The following is a 17,971-nucleotide window of genomic DNA, read 5'->3' on the forward strand; positions in this document are numbered from 1 at the left end:
ATTTTTTTTTCCAATTAAACCACTGAAAGTTTGTTTTACTTTTAGTTTAACCACTGAAAATTTGTTTTTCTCCATAATAACCATTGTAAGTTCTTTTTTCCTGTTTTGAGTGGCAGACACCAATCGGAAGATTATTTTTCGTTAAAGATGGTTTTTAAGAAAAAAAAATCAAATTTTCAATCATTAAATCATACAAAAAAAACTTAAGAGTGGTAAAACCTAACAATTCCAAACCGGTGGTTTTTAAATCATACGTTCATTTTCTCTAAAACATATATATCCAAAATACCAACATAAAATGGAACCTTGTTTTAATAAAAATTCATACATCCAACAAAACAAGAAACACATCCCACAAACAAACAAACTACCTATCAATAATCTTCTCCTTTCGTATGTAGTAGTTAACTAACTTCTTGTTATCAAACTACAATACCCAAATATTAAACCAAAAAAAAAAAAAAAAACTCAACTCAATTATTCGTATTTCTGAAAAGTACAAAAGACAAATATCAACCCGTATGATCTACCCACCTTTTAATCAAGCTTCACCGATGAGAACAAGTAATGCACGAACCAAAAGGACGAAAGGAACCCAACGGTTCCCGTGGCTAACATCACGGCTAGAACCATCAACAACGAGTACCCCAAGTAAAGCGTAGCCGACACGGGCCCACTCAAACTCTTCAAATCAAAAATCAAATAGTTTATCGAATACAAGAAGATATATAACGCCACCGAACCCGAAGCAAAGAAAGACTTCCACCACCACTTCCAATCCTCAACACAAAGATGCATGTATGTCAACACCAACGACACCTCCGCACACACCACCACCAAAAGAATCAACACCACAAACAAAAACCCAAACACATAGTACACGCGCCCCATCCAAATACTCGACATGATGAAAAAAAGTTCGATGAAAAGGGTACCAAAAGGTAGAGTCCCCGCGCCAAGGACAAGTAGCCACGAAGGGTATTTTTGGGATGGAATTTCACGTGGGATTTGGTTCGTACGGACGGGGTATTCGATGTGATTCGCTTTTGCGCCGAAGTAACCGCCGACAAAAGTTAAAGGAACGGAAATGCAAAACCATAATAGGATTAGGATTACGAACAACGAGAATGGAATCGCGCCGGTGGAATGGGATCCCCATAGGAGGAAGTTTAAAACGAAAAGAATGGAAAACGCGATTCCCGGGAAAAAACACGCGACTTTCCATGACACGGATACCCATCCTTTGTGATCACCGGAGAATATCGTCCGCCACATACGGATGGCGACGTATCCGGCGAGAATCCCAAGTATCATGTAGAAAATCAACATTCCGGTGACTAAAGTTCCGCGGCTCGCGGGAGACATGAATCCCAAGGCGGCGAACATGATGGTGACGACCGCCATTCCGAGGATTTGAACACCGTCTCCGACCATTACGCAGAGGAGCGCGGGATTGTCTGGGGCGCGGAACACGTCGGCTACGACGAGCTTCCATCCGGATAATTCCTCGTTCATCTGTGCTTGCGCTTCTTTATCGAGTTCTTCGTAGTGTGTTAAATCGCGTCGAACGGTTCTTAAAAAGATTACTAAAACGATTCCGGCTAGAAACGTAATCACCATGAGGGAATTCAAGATTGAAAACCAATGGACTTTTGCTCCTTCCATTTTCAAATACGCATCCCATCTTGATGGCCATTTGATGTCGCTTTCCACGAATGTGACATCGTATGTGAATGCTATCGGCTCGTTTTCCTTTATAGCCATGTTGACTGTGTTCTCTTCACAAGAAATCGCGGAGGGGTAGTTATTGTAGGTTTTTAAGTTCTTTAGGGATTCGGGGTTGTGTTTGACACTACAAGGAGTTACTTCGAATCCGACAACCATGTACCCCGGAATGTCGGATTCCGGTTTCCCGACCGGAATCGCTTCAGCGGCATCACCGGTTCCCATGACACTCGCGACATTTGTTTCTTCGTATTTATGAACCAAGACTGTGAACTTTAAGTGATTAAACACGTAATATGCGTCTTGAACTTTGATTCCAATTGGGTAACCTGTCCATCTTAGGTAGTAAGTGTCTCTTTTGGTGTAACGAATGGCTGGTAAGTTATCAAGGATTAGATTGACTTGGTAAATCTCATCGATCCGGTTTGTTAAGAGCTTGTATTCTTCACTGGATAATGGTTTCGTTTGGCAAAGAAAGATTCGGGTGTCGTTTGTGTACATTTTGAACTTATATGGTGAGTTTTCAATCCGATCACCCATTAGAAGTTCACCGAGGTTTTCAGCACTGTCTTTTACACCTTCTGGGGGTTTGCAGAAGGGTAAGCTGTAGTAACTGTAAGGGATTTCTGTATCGATTGAAGTCAAGGAGTTGACTTTTACGGATAATGGATCGCCTATGACGTATTTGTGAGGGTAACTACCAGGGAGGTAAAATCCATGGGCGAATTGAGATATCAAACAGATCAACAAACCCCAGATCTTGAATTTATCGAAAAAATCCATAATCGTGTAATCACCGTGTCAGATCTGGAAAACCCTAGTTTGCAATAGGCAAAAAGAGTAAAAATTCAATGTTGGTTTAAATCCGTGAAGATGAATTGAGATCACAAAAGGGAAAATTGTATGTTTTTTTGTTTAGATCGAAAGAGTTTGAATGTGATTGGTAACTAGAATGTAATCGAGAAATCGAAACAATGAATTGAAAGGGAAATCAATTGAACTGTAAGAACAGAAAAAAGGGAGAGATTGCATCGAGATTGAACTGACCTGTACTTTAGGGCTCGGAAAATTAGGGAAGAGGGTCCTTCTTGCTGCACTTCGAGATTTTCCCAGAGATGTCTAGAGAAACAAAAGCGATCTATGGATATAAATATCGTCGGTGACACTTCATGACTACATCGAGAGTGCCGAATGACCATTTTAACCCTTTTAGTAAAGCTTTTGTCATCGATTTCTTTTGATTAAATTACATTTTTGGTCCCTATTGTTTGGTCAAATTGAATGTTTTAGTCACTAATTGAAAAAATGGATAGATTACATCCTTGTGATTTTAACAAATCACAGGCATCATCCCTTGATATATAAACTTAAAAAATCCCCAAAACACCACCCCACTTTCCGATCTCATCCCGCTCACCTCAACCTCATCATCTTCATATGTCTTTCACCACCACCATTACCCCTCTTTCATCATTGATATGTGATAACAACCTTCACCATCTTTGATTGTTATCTCTAAACGCACATCATTCATTTTCATATCCATATGTCACCCTTTTTCTGCGTGTGCAATTTGAAAACAGAACATAATTAATTAGGCTTTACAATTATATTTTTTTCAAAGTGTTTTTGGGATCAAGAAGTTGTATAAATTAGAATGTAAGGTGAGCTCTGGGACTTGCGAGCGAAGATAGTGATTAATCTCCATGTTCAACGGTATGACCAATATCATCAACCATAATTACTTGTGATCACCACTTCCACCATTTTCATTGTCATTCTCTTTGGCTACCATCAACGACTACTCCATCCCACACTTGTGCAAGAACCCACCTAATCTTTTTTTGCAAGTGATTTTTTACTTTGAAACAGACCTTCTTTTCCAGCTCCGGTGACCTCACTCCCCACATCCTTCATTTGTCATGCTCTCCGATCATTTGACAACAAACTAAATAATTTTGTGAATAAAGAATGATTAAGTGTTGGTCTAACTATATAATAGTTCAACCCCCAATTCCAAGCCCTAGAAGCCTAAATCATCATTACTACCATGAACCGTTCATCGAAATCGATTTCCCCATCTAAATGACTCGATTTATCCACCTTCCTCTACAAAAATCATCACAATTTCCATCCAAATCTTATTTTCAACACCCCCCCCCCCCCCAACAAAAAAATGGAATCTTAAAGGTATCATTTTCTTATCCATGTTTTTTTTGTACACTTATGTTTATTGATGATGGTTGGGAGAGTTCAAATCACTAAAAATCATAAGAAGTAGTGAATTATACACTTGAAAAGATTTCTTAAAGGGAAAACCGTTTCAAGTATTCTTGACAGTAAAACTATTTCAAGACTTCGAGTTTGGCATTGGGAATTGATTCATACAAGTTCATGTTTCTAGACCTATAACATAAAAGAAATAGAAAAGGAGAATTACGTGAAATTATTATTCATGATCAGAGATGAAGGTGGTTATTGAAGAAAGATAGAGACGATATAAAGAACAATGTGACGATGGGTGTTGAGGAGGGGTCGGGCCATGAGGTTGGATAAGTGGGTATTTTCTTATTTTTTGATATTAAAAATTATAAATTGATAATAGAAAAGGAAAAAGATATTGAAAAAGGGAAGAATAGTCTATTTATATGAACAAAGGGACGGACGTTGTAATTTTTTTAAACCATAAGGATGTGATTTGTCAACTTTTCAAAGGTTGAACCAAACATGTGATTATGACCAAACCACATGGACCAGTTATGTTATAGAGATATTGTTGGATATAGTGTCTAAGTCCATAACTATATTTGGTATGTACTTGACCCGACCCGACATAGTCCATTTGGGTTGCATGGCATCATGCACTTTGATAGACTAAATGAGAGAAATAAGACACTTATGGCTTATTAATATATTATAAGTTATAATATATTAATAATAAGAATAATAATATTTAGTTAGTATTGATCAATAATTGATTTAGAATTAATTATGTGATCAAAAGAAGACTAATTAAATATATGGGTTGATTGTGTCAATCATCCATAACTTATATAGTGGGTCAAGGCTCCATGGATTATCAAGTTGTGTCAAACCAATAAGATGCTCCATGGGGGTTACGTAACCCATGGGTCATGGAAATGAAAGGTCATGACAATTAGGGTTTACATGGTGTAACGCTAATTGTAACATACTATATAAAGAAGCTATTCTTCACCATTTTCGGCAACTAGAGTGAATAAAAGAGGGCTAGCCGAAAATAATAAGTGTTCTTATTCTCTTAAGAGTTTATTCCAAGTGTACTTGGTGTTGTGTGAAGCATTTGAGGCATCACACTTGAGGTGCTAGGTTCACAAGGTTTCAAAGGAATCCAAGCTACAAAGAGGTGTGTAATTCTTACTAACTATTAGAATAAAAGATCCTCATGTATGCTAGATAGGATTATAAACCTTGGAAAATCATTGTGCATGTATCTTAGTCAAACATAGATCCAAGGTTTCTAGGGTTGCATGTACACCATAGGAGTGTTAGAATGCTCAAAACCCAACAGTGGTATCAAAGCCTAGGCTTGTTTGTTTGATAATTGATGCAAAATAGCTGAAAAACGCAGTTTTGTGCTCACTGCCCGCATGCACTCGCCGAGTCCAAGGGGAGACTCAACGAGTCCATGAAGAAATGCATGCAACTCGTCGAGTCAGTTCATGCACTCGACGAGTACATGCTGCAGTGTTCAGATTTTCGAGTCATGCTGCTGGAAATGGACTAGAAACATTACCCTAAACTGTTTTGGTGTTTTAAAACTTGTTTTAGTTGGTGTAATGTATATGCTAATCCATTTACAATGGCTATTATCAAAAATTACAAGTTTTATATAAGTTTGTTATGATTCTTGAAATTCTTGATAATCATGTTCTTGAACTTATGAATTTAGATGATCATAGGAATTATTTGTAACCTCCATGTTAGTTAATTCTTGATCATTATGTGTTTTAATGGAGTCCATAACTTGTCCTCAAGTTATAGAGAAACCAAGAGTCACACTTGACTTAAAACCATTAAAAGAACACAAGAGTTATGAAAATGAAGAGTCTTCATTTTAATACTCTAATAAACTCATAAGTTATGAGAAATGAAAAGTTTTGAAAGTTTACAAAACTTGTCCTCAAGTTTTGGAACAAGTAAAGTCATAATTAAAACTTTAGTTCCAACCCCTAGAATTTTAAATATTAAAATTCAACCCTTATACTCTATAATATTATAAATGACTAATAATTATATATGTATAAGATAAAATTCGTTTTACCATTAGTAGGCCTCGTTCACGAAGCCGTTGTATAAGGGGGTATAAGGTTGTTGCCTATAAAATGGAAACTTAATGGGTGTCTATTCTCACCCACTGCTTCCTTGATCGGTGGAGGGTCGTTAGCCAAAAAGGTAGAGCAACGACTATAATTCTCATAATAAGTATTATGAATATACTAAAGTAACTAAACTTTTATTAATTTTCAATCTTAGTTACTTTAGGAAAATGTGAATAAGATGCTAATCCATGAAGTTACAGTTTGCACTTTGATTAAGTCGTTAGTGGAGCGTGTGTGGTTAACCAGCACACTCACTTGGACTTATCAAGGTAGGCAAAGGGTGACTTAATGTTTATCATAGTATCGTTAGAGCGTGTGTGGTTAACCGGCACTTCGATTGAGGGGTAATACATTAAGTATACCAAGTAATTTGCATGGTTATTTCACACCTTGTTTTGTGATCCTCGGCATCCTAGTCACAAAACTTGAAAGGCACACTCGAGATTGAAACATGCCATTGAAAACTTCAATGAACCTCAAAGAACCTAGGAATTTCTAAACCAATTAAAACCTAATAAAATTTATTCTGTTTTATGGTGGAAATTGGTGAATCGTCATTCACCTACCTTCAAATATTTTATAGTTTGGATTACAGTTATAAAATATTGTGTTGGGTCCTAGCCTTAATATAGCATTTGGGTGCTTTATTAAGGACCATCCTGAAATCTAATATAAACTTATTCTTTCATTTCAGATGTCTTCCAATAATAATGCTTCTGGCTCAAACCCTACTGGCTCATTCTCTCTCATGAACCTTTGTAGGAGAGTCATCTTTGATGGATCCAATTTTATGGATTGGATCAGAAACATCAGGATGGTCACTTGCTATGAGGACAAGGAATATATCCTTGATAGGGAGCTGAAGGAGATTGATGAGTCAACTGCTACCCCAGAGGAGATTGCTGCATTTCAAGCACATGAAAGGGATGCTACCAAAGTATCATGTATCATGACTGCCACAATGACAGCTGAGCTCCAAAAATCCTATGAGGACTATTACCCTTTTGAGATGCATATGGACTTGATGGAGCGATGCCATCAAAGTGCTCGTCAAGAGAGGTATGAAATAATCTCCTCCATGATAACCACCCAAATTAAGGACAATGAGTCCCTCACGACCCACTTACAGCAAATGCAAAGGTTTGTGGATCGCTTGAAGAAACTGAATGTTGACTTTCCTGAGGAGTTAGCAATAGATATCATTTTGCACTCCTTACCTTCATGTTATGATCAATTTAGAATGACATACCACATGAATAAGGAAGAAGTTACACTTAGTAAACTTCAAGGACTCTTAAAGACTGCAGAAAGTAGTCTTAAGGGTAAGTCGGGTGTTACTACTCCTCCTACTCCTACTACGGCCAATGTCTTGGCAATCGGGCATGGCAAAGGTATGAAGAGAAAGAACCCTTCTAAGGGTACCAAGGGTAAGACCCTTGAAGCCTCCTCTTCAAGAAAAACCAAGAAAGGTTTTGTCACTCCTACTGCTAACCCTAATGAGGCTGAATGCTTCTATTGCCTTGAAAAGTCGCATTGGAAGCGAAACTACCCAAAGTACATGCAAGATTTGAAGGATGGGAAAGTAAAACCCAACCATGCAGGTATATACACTATATTGTCTAATAACTCACCTCATTCTAAGTCTTGGGTCCTTGATACAGGTTGTGGAATTCACGTATGTTCTGATTTGCAGGGACTAAGAAGAAGTGAGGATTTGGAACATGGAAAGATAAACCTAATCATGGTGAATAGGAAAGTTTCACCTGTCACCAAGATTGGAGTTTATTCCTTGTTACTAGATAGTGGGTTTACATTAGACTTGAATAAATGTTGTTATTCGCCAGAAATGGCAAGAAATGTTATTTCCTTTCATGCATTGTATAAACAAGTGTTCACCTCTTATTTTGATAATAAAAGTGGTGGTATTGATGCTTTCTATAATAGTGTTCTTTATTTTAAAGCATTACCTTGTGATGGTGTGTATGAAACTATATCTGTTGTAGATAACTTAGGAAATAATGTATTGTGTATCAATTCTTCCACTAGCTTAGATAAAGCATCTTTATGGAATTGTCTTCTTGGACATGTAAGCAAGAAATGCATAGGCCAACTCCAAAAGGATGGAGTCTTGGAATCATTCGACCTAAAGTCGGATGATAGTTGTGAATCTTGTCTACTTGGAAAAATGACAAAGTCACCTTTTACTGGCACTTGTGCTAGGGGTGAAGGTTTGTTGGATCTTATACACACAGATGTGTGTGGACCCTTCAGAACCACCACTAGAGATGCTAATCGCTTTTATATGACTTTTATTGATGATTTTAGTAGATATGGATATGTCTACTTAATCAAACATAAGTCGGAAACCTTTAATAAATTCAAAGAGTTTAAGCAAGAAGTGGAGAATCAGTTAGGCAGGAACATTAAGATGCTTCGATCCGATCGAGGTGGTGAGTATCTTAGTATCGAGTTCCTTGACTATCTTAAGGAATGTGGGATAGTCTCACAATTGACACCTCCCAGAACACCATAGTTGAATGGTGTAGCTGAGAGGCGCAATCGAACCTTGTTGGACATGGTTCGTTCCATGATGAGTCGAGTTTTGCTACCAATTCATTTTGGGGGTATACCTTAGAGACTGTCGCCCATATCCTTAACCTAGTCCCTACAAAGAATGTTGCTAAAACACCTCACGAGATGTGGATTAGAAAAGTTCCAAATCTACACTACATCAAGGTTTGGGGCTGTGAGGCTTTCATGAGATGCAAGACTCACGAAAAGCTCGAACCTCTTAGTGAGAGGTCTATTTTCATCGACTACCCACATAAATCTTTTGGTTATATCTTCTATAGATCCAGTGATAATGTGGTCTTTGTAGCAAGAAGATGAGTCTTTCGAGAGAGACAAATCATAAGCCAAGGAGACAATGGGAGGCAAGTTAACCTTGAAGAAATTCAAGAGTCAAGCGGTGAAGGAACCTTAAACCCTAGCCCTCAACCTGAAGAGGAAACTCCTATTGAGCCAACTGAAGAGTCCATACCTCTGAGGCGTTCCACCAGAGTTAGGAATGCACCTGAGCGTTACTATGGTTTCCATATTACTACAGAAGGTGATACCCTTATCAGTGATAATATACTAATAAATCTAGAAGAGCCTAACAACTACACAGAAGCCATGGCAGGCCCTGAGTCTGATAAATGGAAAGAGGCTATGGATAGTGAGATACAATCCATGTATAACAATCAAGTTTGGAACTTGGTTGACAATGTACCAGGTCGTAAGATAGTAGGGTGCAAATGGATCTTCAAGAAGAAGACCGACATGGATGGCAATGTACACACTTATAAGGCACGACTGGTTAAAAAGGTTTATTCTCAAACTCCAGGAGTTGATTATGATGAGACCTTTGCACAAGTGGACAAGATTAAGTCTATTAGGGTTCTGTTAGCCATTGCTGCATTTCATGACTATGAAATATGGCAAATGGATGTCAAAACCGCTTTCCTTAATGGAAAGCTAGCTGAGGATGTTTACATGGTTCAGCTAGAGGGTTTTGTAAGTACAGAATACCCTAATAGGGTGTGTAAGCTTGAAAAATCCATATATAGATTGAAATAAGCACCTCGCAGATGGAATCTTTGCTTCAATGAGAAAGTTAAAGAGTTTGGATTTTCGAGATGTGAAGATGAATCTTGTATATATGTCAAGGCTAGTGGGAGTATAGTTAGCTTTTTGGTACTGTATGTGGATGACATACTGCTCATAGGAAATGACATCCCAACCTTGTAGGAAGTGAAATTCTGGCTTGGGAAGTGTTTCGCTATGAAAGACCTAGGAGAAGCTGCCTATATCCTCGGGATAAAGATTTTGAGAAACAATAGTAAAAGACTAATTGGACTTAGTCAGAGTACCTACTTGGATAAAGTGATGAAGAGGTTCAATATGGAAAATTCCAAGAAAGGAGATTTACCCATTCAGTGTAATGCCAGACTAAGTAAAACTTAGAGCCCGAGTACAGATGAAGAGATAGCTGAGATGAGTCGAGTCCCATATGCTTCCACTGTATGCTCGATCATGTATGTTATGACTTGTACTCGTCCTGATGTTGCTTTTGCTTTAAGCATGGTTAGCATATATTAGAGTAATCCTGGCAAGGCTCATTGGACTACAGTAAATAATATTCTCAAGTACCTGCGAAGGACTAAGGACTGGATCCTTACCCTTGGTGGGAGTGATGACTTGAAAGTAGCAAGGTATAGTGATGCTAGCTTTCAGACTGATAGAGATAATTTCCGCTCTCAGTCGGGCTGGGTCTTTACCCTAAATGGAGGGACAATTACTTGGAAAAGTTTCAAGCAAGATACAATGGCTGATTCCACTTGTGAATCAGAGTATATAACATCAAGTGAAGCACCAAAGGATGATATATGGCTAAGTGTAACACCCCGAGTTCAGAAGTGCAAGTTCAGGGTTCTTAGTGTAAATAAGGAAGGTCGACTCGGTGAGTCGATGGATGAACTCGGCGAGTCGAGTCGCGGCTCTAGCCACGTGTTAAGTGACCGACTCAGCGAGTCGCAGTTGGACTTGGCGAGTTGGTGCTGGGATGAGAAAAACCCTAATCTGGGGGTTGTGACCTATATAAAGAACATAACATCCCTTCTTCAACCTCCTTACCACCCATGAGAGCCTACAAACCCTAGAAATCGAGTGGATCACCATTGATAGAGAGATTGAAGCTTTGGAAGGGGGATCTTGAAAGAGAACTTGAAGAGCAAGGGAATTACAGCAAGGGAGGGACTTAGATCTGAGATCTAATCCAATGGAAGTTTGTATTGGAGGTAATAATCTATTCTTGAAGCTTTTGTTTACCTGGATCTATCATTTGTGGGGTTTTGGGGCATAAATAAGGTCCATCTCGAGTTTAGAGCTAGATCTGAGGATGCTACCTCAGATCTAGGCTGGTAATGATCCATGAAGCCATAAAGTCTATGCCCATGAGTTTTTGGTGAAGTTCCTTTGTCCCAAACCCTATCCCTAGAGTGTTTTAGGCTTAGATATCTTGGGATTCATGTAAAGGTTGCCACTTTACGGGATGGAGGGTCTGAAGAGGAGTAGAACTATGGATTAGAACCCTTGCATGGCTCGGAAAGCCACTGCATGGGTTAAGAGCTGGAGATACTCGGCGAGTCGCATGGGTGGACTCGGTAAGTTGGATAAAGATAGGCAGAAAATCGACGAGTTGGAAGAACTACTCGACGAGTCTGTTGAAGATTGCCTGGGACTCGGCGAGTCTGGTCGTGGAGTCCTAACCTTTTCTGGTTGAACGGTGAATCAGCGAGTCGAGGGATGACTCGGTGAGTTGAGGGAGAAGGGACTCAGAATTGTTGGACTCGGCGAGTCTTGGGACGACTCAGTGAGTGAGTCGTGACATCGGAATTTCTGAGTATAGGGACTCAGCGATTCGATGGGGAGACTCGGCGAGTAGGGTCACTCACGAAGGTTGACTTTGACTGAGGACTTTGACTTTGACCAAGAGTTGACCAGTTGACTTCCAGGGGTACTTTGGTAATTATTCGTATTTATTGAGTTCAGTCTTTTGGTATTGATCAGTGGTGGAGTTCGTGTCGGAGGTTGGAGCAGTGTGATCTTATCTCTTCAGTCAGCAGTTGCGAGGTGAGTTATCCTCACTATATCGATAGGGTCTAAGGCACCAAGGCCGGCCCTTTATCGGATGGAAATCCGGGTAGTTGTTATGATATTGCTTTGCTATATGTTTGCATCCTGGTAGTTAGAATGGTATTTGTTGGAGACCTGTTTAAGGTCGGAATCCTGGTATATAGGATGATGCTATGTTAGTAACCGGTTAGGTCGATATCCTGGTTAGAGTGTGTTATGTATGTGATCTATTCGATTAGTTGATTACTGATGATTTTCTATATGATTATATGTTTATGGTTACAAGGTTGATTGACTGGGGTTGGGTTGAGGCGGGTCCTGCTTTGCGCTGTAGGCCAACATACCCAGTGCAGACCGGATATCCTGAAGGCCCAACGAGTGGTCCGGATAAGCTGTAGGCCCCACGAGGGCGGACCAAATGTGCTGAGGCTCGGAGAGTGGACCAGGCCGATTGAAGACCCAGTGCAGGTGGACCAGTCATACTGTAGACTCAGAGAGTGGACCAGGTGGGTTAAACCCCCGGCACGGGCGGACCAGCCACACTGCAGACTCGATGTATGTTGCTAGACTCTGAGGATGGACCAGGTGGACTAAAGGCCCGGTGCGGCGGACCAGTCACACAGTAGACCCGAAGTGCATGGTTGTTCTGTTTATGATATGATATGTTATATGTATAATATATGTTGTTGGTATTTTGGGGGTAACTTACTAAGCTTTCGGGCTTACAGTTTTCAGTGTATTGTTTCAGGTACTTCAGGAGATCGTGGCAAGGCGAAGGCGTGATCGTACCGCTCCTCATGTTTTATGTGTTTATGATGTGGTTCTGGGAAATACTCTGATAAATAATGAATTGAAAACCTTTTTGTAATGAATTAATGAATATGGGCTGTTTTTGAAAAGTTTAAGTTGGTTGAAAATTTTTGGACGTTACACTAACGAACTTCATCGGAGACCTTGGAGTTGTACCAACTATTAAGGAGCCCATGGAAAAATTCTGTGATAGTGAAAGTGCAGTTGCCTTAGCAAAGGAACCAAGGTATCATAGGAGATCCAGGCACATTGATAGAAAATATCATTTCGTCAGACATCGAATATAAGAAGGAATTCTCGTGGCAAAGAGGGTATCATCAGATGAGAACCCGATAGATCCCCTCACGAAGGGACTGAATAGGGTTAAGCATCTTCAGCATGCTAGGAGCATAGGGCTAAGAGATGATATTAGTTTTAGAAGTTAGATAGTTTTTGAAATATGTAAAATGTAATTGACATTTGATGATAAATAAAAGTTGTTATTTATGAGTAAAGTGTTACTATCTTTTGTCAATCATTTACTAGTATTTCTTTTTGCATGTTTTGACTTCCAGAATAATTATGTTATGGCATATATATATATATATATATATATATATATATATATATATATATATATATCATATTATTCAAATTCTGCATAGTCAATCATATGTTGGAAGTACATATGAATCAAGACTGTCATGGGTTGGTTTGTAGAGGTCCAAGATGTTGGACAAAGGGGGCTACAACACTCATGAGTGCTCATGAGTTCTAAGTATTGGATTCAACCCACGCTCTCTGGTATCACTTCATGGAATTTATCTCGAGTGATCATGAGACGGTAATATCATATAAGTCTTCAAACCTAGACAGATGATTTGTTACTTATGAGTTGGTTATGCATTAATTGTACGAAAATGCATTGGTAACTTGATGTTATAAAACGTACCTTTATGTGTAATTCAACAAGTAGTAGAACAAACATATGAGTCGAAGTTTATATGTTCCTTCTTGGATTAGAATCGATATCTGGGCCCCTCGATGATTTTGTTTTGACCCATGTACCGGGCCCGGTCAGAACTGAATTGATGTGTTCAATTAAGTTCTATGTCAAACAAATCGGAAATCGAGAAACAACTGCTAGACAACAAAAAGACATTGTTCCATGTGTTTGTCCGGCTGATATCTAGAACAGAGGATTATATGATCACTTATCTAAAATGTCACACCATCATCTTCTCAGTTCCGAGAGACCTTGAAAGAGCGACGATTGTTGATCGGTTCCTGAAGTCATACTTGCAACTATAGTTACTAGACTTATCCAAGTGGGAGACTGTTGGATATAGTGTCTAAGTCCATAAATATATTTGGTATGTACTTGACCCAACCCAGCATGGTCCATTTGGGTTGCATGGCATCATGCACTTTGATAGACTAAATGAGAGAAATAAGACACTTATGGTTTATTAATATATTATAAGTTCTAATATATTAATAATAAGAATAATAATATTTAGTTAGTATTGATCAATAATTGATTTAGAATTAATTATGTGATCAAAAGAAGACTAATTAAATATATGGGTTAATTGTGTCAATCATCCATAACTTATATAGTGGGTCAAGGCTCCATGGATTATCAAGTTGGGTCAAACCAAAAAGATGCTCCATGGGGGTTACGTAACCCATGGGTCATGGAAATGAAAGGTCATGACAATTAAGGTTTACATGGTGTAACCCTAATTGTAACATACTATATAAAGAAGCTATTCTTCACCATTTTCGGCAACTAGAGTGAATAAAATAGGGCTAGCCGAAAATACTAAGTGTTCTTATTCTCTTAAGAGTTTATTCCAAGTGTACTTGGTGTTGTGTGAAGCATTTGAGGCATCACACTTAAGGTGCTAGGCTCACAAGGTTTCAAAGGAATCCAAGCTACAAAGAGGTGTGTAATTCTTACTAACTATTAGAATAAAAGATCCCCATGTATGCTAGATAGGATTATGAACCTTGGAAACTCATTTTGCATGTATCTTAGTCAAACATAGATCCAAGGTTTCTAGGGGTTCATATACACCATAGGAGTATTAGAATGCTCAAAACCCAACAGATATAACATAGACAAAACTATAAATTTGATCCTTATGGTTTGTAAAAAAAATGTAACTTTGGTCTAAAATGTTTTGGAGTTTCACCATTGATACAAAATGTTTCATTTGTTGTGACCTTAGTCCAAAAGCTTAACAGTCATTTATGCTCCCCCGTTAAAGTGAGTGTGTACTGGAAAATTCTAATTAATACCCCTCGTTTACGAAATCTATACCGTTAAATTTTAATTAATAGACACAAATTCTTTTGCTATTCACTTTTTTTCTTTCATTACGCATATCAAAAACTCTAATCACATTTTTCAATCAGTATGGTTTGATTTAGAGAAATGCTTAATGTATGAACGTACTAATGTGGAACTTAAGGCTCTTAAACAAACTGTTTAATGCAAAGGTGGCATGTGGTACATATTTTCCTATTTTCTTTGTACATTACAATGTTTCTGTGAAATCAACTTTCTGAAAGTGTTTTTGTTCTTGCTTTGAAGATGGCCAACATTATTTACCATCAAGTTGTACCATAGGGTGAGTTCACCAAGTATTTTGATGTTCAGTACGTTGAGGGAAAAGTGAATTATGTTGACATGGTGGATATAGAGGAGTTTTCATTTCATGAATTTGATGTCATCATGAGAGGGTTAAGATATGGTGTTCCTCCAGTAATTTTTTTTATCACTTCCTTATTCCTGGTGGAGGCTTTTACTTTGGGCACTTTCCATAGAAAGATTTTGGATACTTTGGGAGCATGCACTCTTACTTTTCAAGAGTTCCGTGCATGTAGGGCTCTTGAGTTCTTTGGGAAGAAGGAACCCAATACATAGCAGGTGGTGGATTATGGATATGGAGAATGCCTTTCGAATGAGCTTCTGACCTGAGGGGTTGAAGTTTTGGTGTGCATCATGTCTAATGAAGGACAAAGCTCATGATTGGTGGGGGGAGGTAGGCCATGCCTTGGGAACAGAGGTCGTTGAGGTGATGAATAAGGATGACTTTGTTACCAAATTTAAGACATAGTTCGTGCCTACTATTGAGGTGAAAGAGTTAGCGAAGAAGTTTCAGGACCTTCTTCAGACGATAGAGATTGTGGTGGAGATCACCACCATTTTCAGGGAGAGAGCCTTGCTGATTTCGCAGTACATAGCAAAAGAGGATATGAAGAATACGAGGTACCATGATATGTTGAGGGATGCCATTCGAGAGTTTGTAAGCATGTCGAGATGCAGGACCTTATAGGATATGATTGACATTGCTCAAGAGTGGGAGATTGAGTTGAAGCTTCAGACAAAGCACACACTAGAGCTAGTTCAGACAGTTGTGGGCTCGGTGAAGAGGCCCAACGCTTTTGATTCACGATCGAGAAGCCAGCAGGGCCAGGGTCATTGTGCCAAGTGTGGGAGGTCTCATGAGGGGACCTGTTGCCAGAATGGAGAGTGTTGCATTAATTGCGTCCATATTGGTCATTACGGGGAGAACCCATATAGTTCCATTGCAATCAGACGAGATATAAGAAGGTCGATTTCCTGCGATTATCAGGTGGAGTGACGAGGGCACCCGCTCCAACGACGCTGAGGATTCCTGATTGTCATAAACGTAAGTCAGAGGCTCCCATAGTGTAGAGTAGAACTTTTTAGTTGGCGACCGAGGAGGCCCAAGCAGTGCCATATGTTGTCACTGGTATGTATCTCTATCATGTATTTTCCCACTTTTATTGTTTATGCTTATGTTTTATCTGATCATGTATAGGGACGTTTTTAGTCAATGGTATGATTAATCATGTTCTTTTTTATTCAGGTGCTACTCGATCTTTTGTGTCTCTTGCGCTTAGAAAGAAGTTTAGTGATTCCCCAGAAGTTGTGGATTACCCGTTGGAGGTGGATATTGAAGATGACCATACTATGAGTGCTTCAAGTATTCATCGTGGTTTCATTCTCGAGTTCTTCCGTGAGAAGTATTCGATAGATCTAGTCGTTATTCCTCTACGAGGGACTAAGATTATTGTGAGCCTAGACTAGTTGAACCCCAATGGGGCTATGATTGATTGTGAGCACCAGTTAGTGAGAGTTCAAACCCCAAATGGAGTAGAACTTGTTATACATGGTGAGGGTGCTCAGCATGGACCGACTATATGTTCAGTTGTGAGAGCTAGGATGTATCTTCTGAAGGGTTTTAGTATACTACAACATCCTATGGTGTACATACAACCCTAATTGCTTTAGATCTATGTTTTCTCTAATTATACATGCAATATTGTTTCCAAAGCATTAAGCCTACGACTAGCATGGAAATGACATAATCAACATAAAAGAGAGTTATAGAATTACCTCTTTGTTGTAGCTTGTAGAACTTCTTGAGTTTGGCCTTTAAGAACTTAGTGCCCCAAGTGTTGTACCTCAAGTGGAATCATAACACACCTTTGGACAAAGGATGACTCTTAAGAGAATATTCTTGCACCTAAAATCGACTCATAGAACTCTAAGGATCACTAGTGTGCCATTTTGGATGCTAAAGGACTTCTTATATAGTGTGGCAAGATTAGGGTTAGCACCATGTAAACCCTAATGCCCATGACTCTTCATATTACCTAGGACTCATGGGTTAAACCTCCATGGACTATCCATGGACTACATATTGGTTTAACCCATCCTAAATAATAATTGGCCCACATTATAAGAATCATTGATTTACCAAATCAATCCCCATATATTTAATTAGTCTCTTTTGATCACAAAATTAATTCCAAATTAATTCTTGATCAATACTAATTAAATCATATGATTTCATATTAATATATTAGAACTTATAATATATTAACAAATCATAAATAACCTCTTTTCAAAAGTCCATCATATCAAATTGTCTTGGTGATATACAACCCAAATGGACCATGCTACTCTCGGGTCAAGTACATACCAATTATAGTTATGGGCTTAGACACCTAATCCAATAGTCTCCCACTTGGATAAGTCTAATAACTATTACTGAAAGTACGACTCCACAACCCGACTAGCAATCGTTGCCCTTAAAAGCCATTGTCGAACTCTGACCTAGTTAATGACGCGTCCATTAGATAAGGGATCATATATTCCTCCATTCTAGATATTGTATGGAGTGAGACATGGATTAGAATCATTCTCTTTGTCCATCCGTTGTTTCCCGATTTATGATTTATGATGACCGACTAATTGAACAAATCAAATCAGTCCAGGCTTGGCCAAGCACTTAGGTTTGTCATCACTAAATCATCGAGGGGCCTACATATATCGCTTTTATCCACATGGGGTAAAAGTTTAACACCCCGATTCTCAGGTA

At 38.8% G+C, this 17,971-nt stretch overlaps 1 pseudogene across 2 annotated transcripts; it reads right to left on the bottom strand.

The window, feature by feature from the left end:
- Positions 1–286: 286 nt before the first annotated feature.
- LOC145004390 (transmembrane 9 superfamily member 11 pseudogene) lies at positions 287–2,910 on the bottom strand (annotated as a pseudogene). Of its 2 annotated transcripts, none has more exons than XR_013662375.1 (2): positions 2,773–2,910; positions 287–2,532 (listed from the first exon to the last, which is right to left on the bottom strand). The product of XR_013662375.1 is annotated as a transmembrane 9 superfamily member 11 pseudogene, transcript variant X2 (transcript). The 2 variants fall into 2 exon arrangements; XR_013662374.1 differs by having other exon boundaries at positions 287–2,542; positions 2,773–2,903.
- Positions 2,911–17,971: the final 15,061 nt, after the last annotated feature.

This window comes from Lactuca saligna, chromosome 7 (assembly GCF_052625555.1).
Source record: "Lactuca saligna cultivar CGN05327 chromosome 7, ASM5262555v1, whole genome shotgun sequence".
Taxonomy (NCBI): Eukaryota; Viridiplantae; Streptophyta; class Magnoliopsida; order Asterales; family Asteraceae; genus Lactuca; species Lactuca saligna.